Below are 15,997 nucleotides of genomic sequence, written 5' to 3'. Positions count from 1 at the left end.
TTGAGGATAAGAATAACATTTCACTCACTTTTTATTTTATTTTATTTTTTGAGACAGAGTTGAGACTCTGTTGCCCAGAATGGATGGAGTGCAGTGGTGTGATCATAGCTCACCGCAGGCTCAAACTCCTAGGCTCAAGAGATTCCCCCAAGTAGCTAGGACTACAGGCATGTGTCACTGTACTCAGCTGTTTCTTTCTCTCTCTCTCTCTCTTTTTTGTAGAGACAGGGTCTTGCTATGTTGCCCAGGCTGGTCTCAAACTGCTGGGCTCAAGTGATCCTCCAGCCTCGGCCTCCCAATGTGCTGGGATTACAGGTGTGAGCCATCATGCCTGGCCTCACTTGCTTTTTATCCTTGTTTCTAACACAACGTCTTGTGCTAGGAGTCACTCTGCAAATGTTAGCCGAATAGAACCACTAGGTGAATTTGTATGGATTTGGAATTCCGCATGTAATCATTTTAGAGAAAGCAGCTTTGCTGTCCTGGTGCATGCTGCTTATTTAAAACTCATGCATTCCATGAGCACTAGAAAGTGCTGGCCGGTCAACCACTCTGTTGGGTGGGTGGGGGAAGGGACTAAAAATCCATAATAATTCAACAAGTGGCTGAGCCACAGGCGGGTAATTAAGTGGGTTCTGCATCCTGCATGGGGTTGTGTTGAAAAGCAGCTCTGCCCGCCGTGATTCGACTTTGTCTTGCTTTAGAATGACACAGTTGATTCTGGCAAATCTTTCTTTATCCCTTCTGGTCAAAAATAGTGTTGGCGTTTCACCCAGGTGGAAGTGGGTGAGATTTTCTTCTCTGAGAAGTCAGTTTTGGCTCTAAAATGCTCTTTGCTTAGATTAAAATGTAAGAGGCTCTTGATCGAGGGTTGGAAGTGGGAATAACACAGGCTCTTTTCTAAAAAGCTCAGGGTAGGGTGGCTGGGACCAGGTCAGGAGGGGAATTCACTCAGCAGGCCACAAGTTAATGCAAAGCAGAGCACAAGAGGAAGAATGTTATAAGGGATTAATGCAGCAGAAGACGTTATAGCATCAGAATCCCATCCAGGCTTGTGGCAGTCACAAGAGGCTGATGGTGGATTAAATACCTTTCTTTCTTTCTTTTTTTTGAGACAGAGTTTTGTTCTTGTTGCCCAGGCTGGAGTGCAGTGGCACGATCTCAGCTCGCTGCAACTTCCGCCTCTCGAGTTCAAGTGATTTTCCTGCTTCAGCCTCCCTGGTAACTGGGAATACAGGTGCTGGCTACGATGCCTGGCTAATTTTTTGTATTTTTAGTGGAGATGGGTTTTCACCATGTTGGCCAGGCTGGTCTCGAACTCCTGACCTTAGTCGATCCACTCACCTCGGCCTCCCAAAGTGCTGGGATTACAGGCAAGAGCCACTGCGCCTGGCCGCCTTCCATTTTTATAAGCAAAATGTAGGAAATTCATTGTTATGGATGGCAACAGGACTAGGAAAGCAAATATAAGAAAGACAAGTCCATTCACAATCTGAGATTTTTATCTGGATATGGTGGGATGTTTGTTATTTAGATGTCTTTTTTCTTGAAAGAGAACATGGTATAGCAGAGGCTGTTTCTAGGATTAACTACCTCAGAGGGAATTTCATTACAAGATCTAGGGAAGAGTCTGCATGGTTTTGGCTTCTGATGAAAAGCATCTAAAACCAAGTTAAATCAAAGAGAACCCTTAAACTAATCATTGATTTGGGTAATGCAAAGAAATCTCAGTCACAGAGCCTCTTTTGGAGCGTGAAAGAGAGGAGGGGAACTATGTAGGGCTCAGCCTCTGAGACTATGTTTCGGGATAGGATTTCCTACCTCTGCACACCATTAGAAAGAAATGAAATGGATGGGATCTGGTGGTTTAGCCACTACAGATGAGGACAGGAAGAGCCCGAGGCTCAAGGAGGCCAAGTGACTTGCCCGAGATTAGGACATCAGCGGTGGCACCAGGGAATATGCTTAAAAAAGAATCCCAAGTCTACTTTCTTTCTGCACCTCTACATTGCCTACGGGAGGTAAAGGGATTCAATAGAAAGGAGCATGGGTTTGAGATGTGCTTGGTTGGAATCCTGGCTGTTTGGGCACAAGTTGTTAATATCCTTTCAGCCTTAATTTCCACATCTGTACATAGCCGAGGCTGTGTTAATCATAACATCTACTGTGTTAATGCCCCAAAACGTTCTCTCTTGTGCGCGCTGCATTGCTTTAACCTGTGGCGGGCTGAGCAAATTCCCCTCCTGACCTGGTCCTAGTCTCCCCACTGTGAGCTTTTTGGAAAGAAACCTGTGTTATTCCTACTTTCAACCCTCACTCAGGGAGTCCAGGAGTTGTTCCTGTCTGCTCAGGTAGGACCTCCAGCTTCTTATAAACTTTCCTCCAGCCTCACACACTCACTGGATCACTCATTCATTCAGGTGCTATTCTGGATGCCAGGGATACAGCCGTGAACCGAAGAGGCACCTGCCTTCATAAAGCTTACACTCCAGACCAGCCCTGCTCATTAGAAATACAACATGAGCCACATGTGTCATTTTCTATTTTGGCCACTTTTTTTTAAAAAAAAAGTAAAAGAAACAGATGAAATTCATTGTAATAACATTTTATTTAACATAATACATGAAACATATTCTCATTTCAGCATGCAGAAATCATTAATAAGATCTTTTACATTCCTTTCTTTTGACTTTAGTCTTTGAAGTCTACTTTGCTCTTACATCTCATTTAGACCGGCCACAATTCAAGTGCTCACCTTCCCGTGGCTTGTGGCTACTGTATAGGACAGTACAGGTCTATGGCTTGGGACCAAGACTCCACCATCCACCCAGGGCATGGAAACTGAGGGAGAGTGTCACTGCAAGCCCGGCTGCTTGAAAGAATGCTGCCTGCTCAACAAAGGTGCCTTCTCCCAGGGCCTTTGGTCCTACCCACTGGAGCATGCTGAGCTAATGCAGAAAGAGAGAGGATGCCCACGCCCCTGGGTCCTGACGTAGTCTGCAGGTTCAGGTAAGGGGACAACACGGTACTATCCTTCCTATAATAATAATAGTAATAATATAACTAGCACTTAGAGCACTAAGTATGGGTCATACCCTGTGGCAAGCACTTCATATGTGCGGTGTATCTTATAATCTTCACAACAACTTTATGAGAGAGGTGCTATTATCATCCACGTTTAACATAAGAGGAAATTGGCTCAGAGAATATAGATAACTTCCTGAGGATCACAGGTAGGAAGTGGCAGAGCTGGGACTTGAATGCAGGGCTGTCTTAAAACCAAAGCTTAGTGTTCTTAAGACAGAATGAAATCCAGCTAGGGTCACATGGGAACCGAGCACAGGATCCTGAGTCTTCATCTATGGCTCTCTTCATCCATTCAAAGCCAACACCGCCGAGTTGGAATGCTTTGGAGATGGAGGTGTCATTGAGGATGACTAAGTGTCACATGGAGGGGTATATGGGAGACATCTGGCATCCCTAGGCCCAGCCCTCCACAGCTGTCAACCAGGATTTACAACTGCTGGCATGTTCTTATTACAAATAAGATAGCATAATCTTTGAAAGCCATATAATAATGTATGCATATTACAAATAAAATATTAACTCATAGTTGATAGGCATAAATTACAAAAGCCTTTCTAGACTCTGAAGCACCACATAAACGTTTGGTCTCATCCTTTTATGGTTGTTGCTGCTGTTACTGTTCAGTCGGTGATGTGTTCAGGGAGCTTACCCCAGCCCACATCGCAGTGGTAGTGCCTGCAATATCAAATGGCAGCTGAGAACATAGCCTGACTTGAATTTTCTGTCCCCACTGGGTCCTAGCACCTGGAAGTATTTGAGCTTTGCATATGGATATATTGCAGTAAAAGCCCACTGTGCAGATGAGCTAATTAGGCAGGTGTTTTCAGCATTTGCCAGCTTGCTCGGTGCTGAAATCAGTCTTCATGTTTAGCCTTGGTGGCCAGCAGCACTCCTGGCTCTTTAGAGCATTGTTAGAGAGACTCTTAGAAACCATCAGACATGATGGAAGGGGTACAGGCCCACTAGCAAGTCTCAGGACACGTGACAGGCCAGGAAGCCAGCCATGAGCATCTGGGAGAGAAAGCCCACAGACTGTGCTGTGGGTCTCCTGGGCATTTCTCGTGACCTTGCTAAATGGGATTATCTTGAAGAGCATCCGAATCTTCGTTACTCTCTAAGCCCAGTTTAAATCCTACCCTCTCTGCAGATGCTTTTCCTGACAGTGCAGCTCCCGTCTGCTCCCCACCTAAAGTCCTGTGGTTGGAATGCCTGTGCCATCCACTTGGACGCCGAAGTGCCCTGCCTTGAACAAAGGGTCTTCCAAAAGTTCATGGAAAATGCATATTGTGAAAAAACTATACAAGGATTTCAAAATTGTTTTAGCACTAAAATAAACTCATGCTAACTTGGTATAACATTTGAACAGGATCTAGTTTGAGTCACCAAGAAGGATAAGACATCAGTTTGAAAGAACAAAGCAACACTAATTCTGCTAAAATTGAAGCAAAAATAAACATCAAATTTATAGAGAAGCCTGGGCAGAAGAATTGTGAAATTATTGATGCTTTACAAGAAGTTCTTGGGGAAAATGCCCCCCAAAAATCAGCATTTACAAATGGACAGCTCGTTTTAAGAAGGGATGAGATAATGTTGAAGATGAAGCCCAAGGCAGCAGACCATTCCCATCGATTTGCAAGGAAAAGATTCATCTTGCTTGTGCCCTAACCAAAAAGGACCAAAGTTTAATAGAACTAACAATAGCCAACACCACAGACATCTCAACTGGTTTAGTTTGCATAATTTTGACTGAAAAATTAAAATTGAGTAAGCTTTCCACTCAATGGGTGACTAAACCCTTGTGCCCAGATCAGCTGCAGACAAGGGCAGAGCTTTCAACAGAGCTTTTAAACAAGTGGGATCAAGACCCTGAAGCACTTCTTTGAAGCATCGTAGCAGGAGATGAAACAGGGCTTTTCCAGAATGATCCTGAAAACAAAGCACAATCAGAGCAATGGCTACCGAAAGGTGGAAGTGGTCCCGTCAAAGCAAAAGTGGACTGGTCAAGAGCAGAAGTCATGACGGTGGTCTTTTGGGATGCTCGAGGCATTTTGCTTGCTGACTTTCTGAAGAGCCAAAGAAGGATGACATCTATTTATGATGAAAACATTTATTATGAGAAAGCCAAAGCGTTAGGAGAAAAACACCTAAAAAAAACCCCACAAAAACAAAAACAAACCTGGGACAGCTTCACCAGACAGTCCTCCACCAGGATAATGCTCCTGCTTGTTCTTCTCTTTAAACAGGGGCAATTTCAAGAGAGTTTTGGTGGGAAATCATTAGGCATCCACTTTACAGTACCAATTTGGCTCCTTCTGACTTCTTTTTATTTCTTAATCTTAAATCTTTAAAGGGCACTCCTTTTTCTTCTATTAATAATGCAAAAAAGACCGCATTGACATGACTAAGTTCCCAGGACCCTTCTTCTTTCTTTAGGGATGGACTATATGCTGGTGTCACTGCTTAAAAAAAGTGTGTCGAATATGATGGAACTTACGTTAGAAGTCAAGTTTATATTTGTAATTTTCATCTTTTAATTCCATTTTTATGAAGTTTTTGAAGTTCCCCTTTATTGTTAGCTACATATTTTTGTCTGGTTTCACCTTTACTTTCACGTTCCTGACCTTCTGTGACCTCTCCCAGTGACAGTCATATGTGGACTTGGGACATCTCTGGTGACCTATCTGGTTGGTAAACCGTACCTTGTTCCAGACTGGGTTTAAGGGAGCTGTTTCATTCTTATACGTACATGTGATGTTCTTAATTAACTTTTCATGTGACTTTGCAAGCTGTCTAGACATCCAAAACATATGAACTTTGAAACTCAGGCTGGTCTCAGCCTCCGTCTTACTTACCTTGGTTATACTCAGTGACAAAGTATCGCTGGGCTATTGGGTGAAGAGCTAGAACCACGGTCCAAGTCAGCTCGCTCTCATGCTAGTCATTCGCATAATACCCTTTACGTTATTTTACTGCAGTTACTGTGATTTATATCATATATTCACTCACTCATTAAAGCCTTTCCCTCAACCCACTGGGAGACCTATTTGCTTCTTCACCATATCCCACGCATCTTAGAACTTGGTAGGGGGTCTGTAAACACTAGATCGATAAACACTTGAATTAATCAGCATGCTCTGATTGGGAGAAGAGAGTTCAGATCTGGGGCTCAGTGGCTTTCTGAATGCCTCAGCTGTAAAGAGAAGTAAGGTCTGCTGCAGATGGGCGGTGGAATAATGGAAAACACAGAGTCTAGAAGTCAGTGACCTGAGGGTCAGGCATTTGCTATGTAACTTCAAGAAAGTCTCGCAAGGGTTGAAGGAGATGTTTTTGTGAAATTGCTTTGTAAACCATAAAGTGACATGGCAAGGTGTTGTTTGTCACCCTAAGATCTGGCCTCTGCTTGTTTGTCCAAATGTATTTCTTATTAATTTAATTTACCTAGGCCAATCTTCTCATTAAAAAAATTGTTCTCCCTTTATTGCAAAGTAATGCATTGTAATAACAAAAATATCAGAAAATTCAGAAGAAAATAAAAATCATCTCTTTAGGTTACCATCTAGAAATAACTGTTCACACCTTATTTAGAGTCTAAATATTTTTTTTTTTTCTAAATTAGTTTCCCAGGTGTCAGCAGTGGGGGCAAGGCGGGGCGGCTTTCCACTCCTGTTTTCCCACTGCACTGGCTTTGCTGAGGGCCGCTGCCTGGGAACCCACCACCAAAGAGTGATGTCTCCCCACTTGTTTGCTTCCAGCATCCTGGTAGCAATGCCAGTGGAGCAGGGGACAGGGCTGCCAACAGGTGGCTTAGAGAGGGGGCTATCTTGCTTCAGCGCTTTTCATTGTCTAAAGTGCTTATTTGGTCTGTGTGTTTATTGTTTGTCTCTCCCCACTGGAATATTAGCTCCGCAAGGACAAAACCTTGCTGGATTTGCCCGTTGCTGCCTTTGGCACCTAAAAAGTGCCTGCACAGAGTAAATATTCATTGAACAAATGAATGAACACTGAAGCACTGTGTTACCTCATATAGACTAGGAAATACCCGAGGAATATTTGCCTCGCATGAATTGTGCTTCTGAGAGACACAGAGGCCATATTCCTTGGTGATACACGTTTGGACTTCCAGGTCTAGCTGTGGTTTGAGCTTTGGCATTATACAATAGATAATCCCAAACCCCTTTTTTGCAATCACTGCTTCTCCCTCCAGTCATTTCAAGCACACTCTCAGCCCATGCTACTTAGCATGTGGCAAAAGCATTCTGCAAAGTTGCTCTCCAGGTTCAGTTATAGCACTCCCAAACTGTCCTGTGCAAGGAAGCCCATCCTCTCCCTGTCTCAAAGCCTGTCTCTCCTCCAGCGCCTTTCAGCTTTCCTTCCTTGTGTAGCCCCTAGGCTTTCTTGTACATCCTACCGCATTTCGTTCTTAGGGAGGGCAGTGATTCTTAAGACAATGCTTACATTGCTGTCTTCAAAGGTGAACTCCTATGGTATAGACAGCATCTGTGGATTGGATGGAAAGAATTTCAAGAGCACTTGCTGGAAGCTGGAGCTCTATGGGGGACAGTGTCCAATTAAGCCTGAGGCTACCCACTTCTCATGCACAAGGGCCTGCTCCCATCAGGCTGGGCACAGTCTCTGGATTCAGGGTCACTAAGCAGACTTATCACTGCTATTCCTTCATCTTCCCTTCTCCTCTCCAAAACCTGGAAGAGGATATATTAGACCTGTTTTCTTCCAGAACACTGCAATGTGGCAGGAGGGATGTTTCCCCCCAGATTTTCCAAAATTGCTATAAAGCCCCTTCTGTTGAAGCCCTCAGTGGAAAACAAGGTGTGATTCATCTCTTATGTGTTTCCTAGGTGGCATTCAAATCACCAGTGGCCAAAGTACCTTTCAGGTGTGAAGAGTTGCAGGCCCTCCGAGGAGCTGGGAGCTGCAAGGTGAGTGAGCAAACAAAAGGCAACAGGCTGTACAGCACTTGATCCACCCCCACCCCAGACCCCAACTTCAGGCCCTGCCTTGTCAGCACTATTGTGGCTGCTTTTAATATTCATGAGGAGCAGCAGTGGGCCCTTAGGTTTGAGAAACAGAGTTTCATCAGCTTTCTTGAGGACAGTTTAAAAAATATTAGATGACAGAGGGTCTGTTCCACCTTGTTGGGGCATCACTTAAGTTCATTTAAGGGAGGCCTCTGGGAGAGGGGGTTTGTCACTTTACACATGGGCTCTTTTACATGTGGGCACAAGGGTCTGGAGTCTTTGCTAGCCTCTCTCTGCAAAGAGCCGCTCTTCAGCCACTGGTCACTCACAGAGCCAGTCCTACTGTGGAGCCTGTCCAGTCCTGATTTCCCTGCTGTCTAACTACTCCTGGCAATGAGGAGGGTGTGTTTGCATTAGCCTACAGCTTCACTGTTTGCTTTCACATCCACTGTCTCATTTGAGCCACTTCCCATGGGACAGTGATATATTAATAGTTTGGATATTTGTCACTGCCCAAATCTCATGTTGAATTGTAATCCCCAGTTTTGGAGGTGGGTCTGGTGGAAGGTGATTGGATTACAGGGGTGAATCCTCATGAATGGCTTAGCTTCATCCCCCGTGGCTTGGTGCCATCCAAAGTGAGTGAGTTCTCACGATATCTGGTCATTGAAAAGTGTATGGCACTATGCCCCCAAATGTCTCTCTTGCACCTGCTTTGTCATGTGACATGCAAGCTCCTGCTTCACCTTCTGTCATGAGTAAGAGCTCCCCTGGGCCTTCCCAGTAGCCAAGCAGATGTTGGCACCATGCTTGTCTAGCCTGCAGAACCATATACCAATTAAACTTCTTCACTTCGTAAATTATCCAGTCTCAGGTATTTCTTTATAGCAATGCAAGAATGACCTAATACAGATAGGCAGGGAGGAAACTGTTATCCCCACTTAAAAAAAAAAAAAAAAGAAAGAAAAAGGCCAACATCTCAAGTGACAGGGTGCTGAAGTTAACACTTGAAATTTATTTTTGATGCCTGGTCAGAACCTTTCTAGGGTACTATGTTCCTGCTACCCTCTTGACACATGGGGTTGAGACAGGACAAGAACAGGGAAGGGAGAGGGAATGAAGACTAGACGTTTGATGGGGAAGTTGTTGGGAACTGTCGACTAAGATACCAAGTGGGGTTATCTCTGCAGGCTAGATTCATTGTTGTCTTTGTTTTGCTCTCATTTTCTACCAGTTATGAAAATCCATGATAATAATATGCTATCCAAACTCATAGTAATTCATACAGGACTATGGCTTGGAGAAAATGTCAAAATTTAGCCCTTCGGGTGGCCTTTTATCCCACCTCAGGATAGCATCTTGTATGCTAAATTTTAACTAATACTGAGTTTGGTACTAAGAGTGGGGTGACACTGTAATAAATATCTAAAGGTGTGGATGTGGCTGTGGAACAGATAATAGGTAGAGGCTGAATGAATTTTGAGGTACATGCTAGAAAAAGCCTACATTGCCATGAACTGACTTTTGAAGGTGGTCTGGTAAGTGCTCAGAAGGAGAAGAATAGAGCTGTAGAGAAAGGAAGAAGATCCAAGTCATCCTGAACAGAACATTGGTAGAAATATGGATGATAAAAGCCATTCTGATAAGGTCTCAGATGAAAATGAGGAACATGTTATTAGACACCAGAGGAAACGTCAGTCTTGTTATAAAGTGGTGAATAACTTGGCTAAGTTGTGCTCACATTAGTGTTTTGTAGAAGGTAGACCCTGCGGGTGGTGCTGCGAGTGATGGAATTAGATATTTGGCGGAGGAAATAGCTAAGCAAAGTTTGAAGGAGTGGTCTGGTTTCTTCCAAATGCTTATAGTAAAATGTGAGAGGGGAACTATGATTTAAGATGGAATTGTGAGTCAAAGGTGGAGAACTTAAAGATTTGGAACATTCTCAGCCTATCCCTTTAGAGATGGGAACATCTGTCGTGCCCCTGACCCATCCTCGTATTTTGGAAGCACATAACTTGATTTCACAGGTTCACAGCTGGTGAGGAATCTGTCTTCGAATGAGTAATACCTTGAGTCTCAACCATACCCAATTTACATGATATTTACATGAGATTTTGGACTTTCTATCTTTGAGTTTATGCTAGAATGAGCTGAGACTTTTGAGACTGTTGGAATGGAATGAATGTATCTTGCATGTGAGAAGGACATGAATTGGGGAAATCAGGTTTGGAACAGTATAGACTGAATAATTTTGTCACCTCAAAACTCATTATGTTGAAATTTAACCTCCCAGGTGGATGGTAGTAGGAAATGGGGCCTAATGGGATTAGTGCCCTGATAAAAGAGGCCGTAGTAAACTTTCCATCTTTCTTACCATGTGAGAACACTGTGAGAAGTTGCATTCTGCAACTCAGAAGAGGGCCCTCACCAGAACCCAACCATGCTGGTGCCTGATCTCAGACTTCCAGTCTCCAGAACTGTGAGAGATAAATTTCTATTGCTTAGAGGCCATCCAGTCTATGATATTTTGTTATATCAACTGGAATGGACTGAGATGTTAAGTATTGGTAAGACTTAGCACAAAGGGAAAGGGCATACCAGTTGGCTGAAATGTACATTTGAAGATGCCAAGAGAACAGGAAATAATTTGGAAGGAAGTGAATGTGGCAGGAGAAGTGGGAGATGACTCTAAAGAAGTAGTAGTGGTCCTGTGTGTTTAAGACTGATCCTGAAAATGATGGCGAGGCATGAGCGGGTCTGCAGTTTAGAAACATCTTCCTGGCGGTGTTGTTAGGGCTTTGCTTAACTGTTTTCTGGAAAGCAGTTTTGTAATACACATTAGGAGCCTTTAAAATGTGCATACAAAATACCTCTGATTCAACCATATTATATCTGGGAATGATAATAATAACAACCACCTACCATACAGTCCTTATTGTATCAGGCGTTTTCGATATGCTGGGTTTATTATTTTTGTTTAATTCTTACAACAATTCTGCAAAGTAAGAATCATTAGCCTCATTTTACAGACAAAGAAACTGAGGTTTTATTTGTTTTTTAATTTTTTTTTTTTTTTTGAGACACAGTCTCATTCTGTCACCCAGGCTGGAGTGCAGTGGCACAATCTCGGCTCACTGCAGCCTCCACCTCCTGGGTTCAGGCGATTCTCCTGCCTCAACCTCCTGAGTAACTGTAATTACTGGTGTGTGCCACTGTGCCCGGCTAATTTCATATTTTTAGTAGAGACAGGTTTTACCACATTGGCCAGGATGATCCTCCCACCTCAGCCTCCCAAAGTGCTGGGATTACAGGTGTGCACCACTGTGCCTGGCCAGAAACTGAGGTTTTAAAGGGTCAGGCAGACTTAAGACTGTGTTCATGCTCTGTCATTAATTAGCTGTTTTCCTGCAACAAATTACTTAACTTTTCTGAAACAGCTTCCTGTGGTGCTACTATAAAAAAAAATGCAAAGCAGATTTAAATAAAAGCTCCTTTTTATTGGATTATCCACTCATTTGAATTATCTCTACCATAGCTGACTTTCATTTTCTTAAACATTTGAGAGAAGCTTCTGCTTCAAAAATTAAGTAAAAGGAGTTAGAATTGTATGGTGTAGAGAATTATTGGAGAGTAATTTTATTTTGGGGGACCACTCTGACAGTTGTTTGCGCCTACAGTTTTTACTGTGCACATACACATGGCTCTTCTAACATCCTCTGCCTTTGCTGTTTGTATGTTGTTCCCTGCTAGACTGTCAGTCCATTGTGAAAGACAGCAGTTGTAAATACATCTCTGTGTCTCCCACAGCAGCTGTCTGGTTCAGTGCCTTCCACATAGCTGGAGAAATTGCAACCATTTTTCCAGAAAGAGTTGGAGCATCATAATCCAAGAGGAAGAGAGGCTTTGAGAATAGAGAGCTAAGAGTTAAGGGCATAGGAGCAGAAAGCATAGATATTTAGGTCTGAAGACGTGAAAGGGAAGGTCTGGAACTAAGGGAATCTGGGAGAACGTATCCCATGGAAAATAAAAAAATGTTTTCATTAGTGTTGGGTCAAGAGAATTGTCTTGGATTGGGCCCCCAGAAGCCAATCCTGAGAGGAAGATTCATATTCAGGTGATTTATTCAGAAAATGCTTCCAAGAGAACCTGGTAAGGGATGGAGGAGCAGGATGGGAGATAGGAGGAAGCCATACAGATTGAGATCTCAGCAAAGTTCCAGCCTTTGCCCCACAAAAGTGTTCTAAAGTGTAAGTCACAACTCAGAGTTTGTCCCAACTGGAGGCGGGAGTACTGGGCTTTCATAATTCCATACCAGCCAGTCATTGGCTAAGGGCTCTTTAGAGCGGTGGGGGAAACTTCCAGGCTTCTGGCTCTGTCCATGTGGACAAAGTGGGTCTAGTTCAAGGGTCCACCTCCTAAGAGTTACAGGTTCAGAGAGTTAGAAGCAAAGGCACATAGATGCTGAGGGAGGGTCCACAAAAAATACTCAAGGGTATCTGGGTGGAGCATCGGTAACATTGCCTTGGTAACAGATCTGCAGCCCTAACTTTGTCCAGGTACACCACACTGATCTCTTCTAAAATTCATGATCATATGCAACTTCCTTATCTATAAAGTGGGGATAGTGTTACTTTACTTGCTGATATTACAGCATAATTGCAAAACAAAACAAAACGAAAGGAGATCTGGTATATACAGAATTGTAAAGACAACTATAAGAAAAGATGCTATGCCAAGCCAGGTATTATATTATGCCTTTCTCTTCCAGGCCGAGGGGATACATGAGCAATTGGTCCTCTTCAGGCACTTGTCTTGCAGACATCAGCACTGACAGCCTTTGAAAAAAGCTTGTTCATGGGAAGAAAGCAGACACTTTTTTAATGTTGATAAATTTTGCAGCAGTTTCTTTAATGTATACCAGATGCCTTGAAATACATCTAATTAACCACCAGCTATCATGCTGTGGCTATGTTTGGCTTTGATGTTCTCTTTGGCTTCAGCAAGGAAATATTGGAAAGCTAATCATAATAGGACTTAGTTCTTATAAAATGCCTTTTATCTTCAAAGTGGTTTACAACCACTAATTATTGAAGGAATTAGGGTGAACGGCAGCCATCTCACAGAGACCTCAAATCATTATCAAGGCTTTTAATGTATCTTATAATAGAGCAAGAGAAGTGTGAAGGGGGCTGTTTAATAATGGTTGTCCACACCTGGAAGAGTTATTTTACAGAGGTAGGAGACAGCTGTTCCCTGTCTCCCCTGAGGCTTGAACAATAAAATTGGACCTAATCAGAGGAGGAAAGATGCTGGATGGAGTGTGGCAGAAGCTACAGCAGGCTGTAGAGTAGAAAGACTGTCCATTTTGAAGGCAATCAAATGCGCCTCCGTCCACCTGCCCCTTTATACTGCTGGTGGGGCATATTTGCCTTCTTGGTGGCCTGGGGTAGGGAAGAGAAAAGATCACACAGGGAAGTCCTGTCCAGCTGTAGGAGTCAAGGGTAGATTTTTGGGCCTCTTGGTTGATTCTCTTCATGTAATTTTTTTTCTTTTTATTAGTTTGTTTTATTAGAATGTAATCTGGGGTGGAGGAAGCCAATTTGATTTCAGTAATAATAATAATAGCTGACAGGCTGGGCATGGTGGCTCATGTCTGTAATCCCAGCACTTTGGGAGGCTGAGGCGAGTGGATCATTTGAGGTCAGGAGTTCAAGACCAGCCTGGCCAACGTGGTGAAACCCTATCTCTACTAAAAATAATACAAAAATTAGCTGGGCGTGGTGGCACACAACTGTAATCCCAGCTACTTGGAAAACTGAGGCAGGGGACTTGCTTGAATCCAGGAGCTGAAGGTTGCAGTGAGCTGAGATCATGCCACTGCACTGTAGCCTGGGCAACAGAGTGAGACTCTGCTTTAAATAAATAAATAATAAAGAAAAGCTGACAGACGTAAGGTGCTACCCTGGCCCTTCATTTCAAAGATGAGGAAAATGAAGTTCAGAGAGCTTAAGAAACCTGCCAGAGTCATACAGCTAACTCAGGCACTCTGGCCTTGGAATTTATGTTCTTATCCACCATAGCAAGAGGCCTATCAGAGAAGACGCGGTATTTGTCCAAAGCCCCCTATTTCACTATGTGTCAAAGAAGTAACAGTCTCATATGGACCAGGACATGTCTCGTTTCCGGCTGGGTTGGCTACTTTGCTAAGTGCTTTCCTCCTGAGCAGCGGGTGGTGAGAGGAGCCCTGCGAGACGCAGCTCAGCATTTTTGTTCCTCACCGTCAGGGTCCTTGCATCTGCCTGTCTCCTGCCCCCACTCGAGGGCCTGCCTGGGTCATGGGGTGTATAGAAGAGGCACAGGCATGAAGAACTGGTGGTCCCCCTGTGAAACCCCGCAATTTCCTCTGAGCACTAAGACAGATCTAATAATGGGTCCTGCCCTGTAACTTTAGGGTTGAGGGGATACATTCTAAAGAGATATCAGCTACTATCACCTGTGCAAACAGTACTAGGGATGCAGAGATTCCCCCTTCCAGAAACATCAGCCACTCAATCTCTTTCTTGGTGAGAGCCAATAGATTGTTGGTAGGTTGAAACTGGTCACAGTGGGAATACTGACACTACAGAAATAGGGAGATGCTACAAATCGGGCTGCCCCCTACACCAACCCAGAAAATTGATTGTTAAATATTGTAGTGTCTTTTTTTTTCCTGACACTGAATGTGTATCCTATAATTCAATTCAATTTTGACATTATCCAGAGTTAGTGCAGACCCCACAGCTTACGGGCTCCGTCCCACAAGACTGCACCCACATCAGATGCTGATCATTGAGCTCACACTGCCCTGGGTTCATAATTTCCTTAACTCCTTGTTTTCTGAAAACTTTATTTGCTTCACTTTTCTTTGTTTCCGTTTTTCCCCATCACCTTGTGCAGGAAAGGTAAGAGCTAAATCTATTGAGTATGTTTGTTGCCATGGTGAAGAAAATAGTACAATTCCACAGTTAATAAAGAGTATCAGGGTGAGGAAGGTAAAAAAAAAAAAAAAAAAAATCCCAAGTACCCCTGCCCCTCTGCAGTTCGACGAGACCCACCTATCTCTTTGCCTTTATCAGACATTGCCAGCTCAGAGTTAGTCACTGAGGCTTCCGGGTACTGCTGCATATGGAGGATTCCTCCCACTGAAGCCTGGGTGATTAAAGAGATGTGAATGGATCCTGGAGATGCTTTTTGGGCTTTCGATTTCCTAACTTTGTGCTGCAGGAGAGATTCAAGGGAAATCTGGATGAGTTAGCGGCTGCTTTCAGGTTTGCTACTGGTGTGATGTGGAAGGAGATACCAGCTGTTCTCTATTTCCACTGAGCCCAGAGTAAGGAGAAAATTAGCTTAGAACCCTTAGGAGGGATTTAGGTTTGATCTATGAACTTTCTGATTGTAGCAGTTACTAAGCTGCTAGAATTACCTTGGATAGCTGGGAAATCTTCCTGGAAGTATTTAAGAGTTGGCTAATTCCCATCTGTTTATAAAGTCTTTTGGAACCATTCTGGAGGGAGCAGAGTTGCCTGGAAGCTCTCAGAGTCAGGCAGATAAAAAGCATTTTCTCTTTTCTCCTTGTGATGGTCTTTTCCTTTTGCCTTTAGAATATACTCCACCATTTCCTCCTTTATAGATGTACTTACTGTCTGTTGGTCTAATGGAAAATCTTTGAGACAAAAAGCTACGTCTAGCCCTGAGATTAAGGCATCCTTGGGCTTCATCCAAATGGGAGACAGCTGAGCTTACACAGGGCTTCCACTTTATTTGGAAATGATAGTAGAAGCACTCTGGCTATTTTGTTTTCCACTGCTCTCAAGAAAGCCACAGATGCTCAGCAAAGATTGCAGGCCTAGCGAGGGGACACACGGTAAGTGAAGGGGCTGAAGTCATGTTAGATC

The 15,997-nt window shown here is 43.5% G+C and overlaps 1 protein-coding gene across 7 annotated transcripts in view; it reads left to right on the top strand.

Moving 5' to 3' along the window:
- The window catches only part of CRACR2A (calcium release activated channel regulator 2A), a 136,403-nt gene that overhangs the window by 31,689 nt on the left and 88,717 nt on the right, over window positions 1-15,997 (top strand). For 5 of the 7 annotated variants that reach the window (XM_010330035.3, XM_074403403.1, XM_074403400.1 and 2 more), the window contains one exon: window positions 7,944-8,024. The gene's annotated coding sequence lies outside the window, so the exon portion shown is untranslated. The other 2 variants (XM_074403404.1, XM_074403405.1) reach the window with 2 other exon arrangements.

This window comes from Saimiri boliviensis, chromosome 7 (genome assembly GCF_048565385.1).
Source record: "Saimiri boliviensis isolate mSaiBol1 chromosome 7, mSaiBol1.pri, whole genome shotgun sequence".
Taxonomy (NCBI): Eukaryota; Metazoa; Chordata; class Mammalia; order Primates; family Cebidae; genus Saimiri; species Saimiri boliviensis.
This window is presented reverse-complemented; position numbering and strand designations above follow the sequence as displayed.